The 1,211-nt window shown below is 50.0% G+C and overlaps 1 non-coding gene across 1 annotated transcript; it reads right to left on the bottom strand.

Moving 5' to 3' along the window:
* Positions 1-901: 901 nt before the first annotated feature.
* TRNAN-GUU lies at positions 902-975 on the bottom strand. The gene has a single exon. It is a non-coding gene; the product is annotated as a tRNA-Asn (tRNA).
* Positions 976-1,211: the final 236 nt, after the last annotated feature.

Here is a 1,211-nt window from a genome sequence, read left to right as displayed (position 1 = left end):
ACTGCCTGGAATTCCACCATAAATGCAATGTTGTGTCTCCTTTTTTAAGGCTACTAACTAAACAATAGAGGATATTTTATTATCAATTATTTGATTAATAATTATCAACCACGATTTGCCAAGGCATTTCCTTAAAGACAGTCTTGGTGACTCAGTTAACTATTCCTTCTTCTAGGTCTCTAGATTGTATCCAACATTAGATCCCAGAGACAAAGCACCTACAATATGACCTCAATCCTGGCAAAAATGAATTATATTATCATGTTATTATCATGTAATTCTTTCTCTTTATTGAAGGTCTTACATGAATCCTCTGCTTCATTCAAAACCTTCCAGTAGTAACCCATACAAACAATTTCTGCTTGAGTTTAATTTCAGGGGTAATTCTGTCAGCAATCTAAGGTAAACATTGACGTCTTTCCCTAGATTCAGTTGTCCAAAAGCTGTAACAGAACTTAATTGGATCGTTTCGTAAGCTTACACATACTTTTGAATGACTCCTCTATGCACGTTTTCATCGGGGAGGCTGCTCATCCTTTTGGAAGTAGATAAGGCAGTATTAAATAACCACATTTGCTTTTTGGTGGTGTCAGATTTTTCTGAGAGAAGCCGTATGTACTCATTCACTCGTCGATGCACAATTGGGTTGCTCTTTCGCCATCACAAGGACCGCTGCCTGTGAGCATTCTTGGTCAGGTCGCCTGAAGTTCACGTGCAAGTTCACCTTGCAGAAATGGTACGGATAGAACCGCCAAGCCGCGGGCTGCCAGTCCAGACGCAGCGTCGCCCTTTGTCCTAGAAACGTGGTAGCGTCGTACTCGCAGTCGATTAAAAATCTCGCAGTTGCGATTTTAAAATGAGCTCCGTTCGTGGAGATTGTCTCGGGAAAATGAAGCGCGGTCGTCCCTGGGTGGGCTCGAACCACCAACCTTTCGGTTAACAGCCGAACGCGCTAACCGATTGCGCCACAGAGACCCGGCTACTCGGGCCGCGCTGCGGTGCACACAGATTTCCGCGGCGGCGGCGGCGCTGGCTCTCGCCACCCCGGGCGTCGCCACCCTGGGCACGGGTGCGGGGGCCGCGCGGCGCGCCGAGGAGGGTGCGGACCGGCCGAGGCTGCGGCGACACCAGCGCGGGAGGAGAGAGTGCAAGTCCCCGGCTGCGCGTGGGGGGATGGGCGGCGCCGCGGGAGCCCGGGCGACTCCGGGCCT

Source organism: Lemur catta, chromosome 13 (assembly GCF_020740605.2).
Source record: "Lemur catta isolate mLemCat1 chromosome 13, mLemCat1.pri, whole genome shotgun sequence".
NCBI lineage: Eukaryota > Metazoa > Chordata > Mammalia > Primates > Lemuridae > Lemur > Lemur catta.
This window is presented reverse-complemented; position numbering and strand designations above follow the sequence as displayed.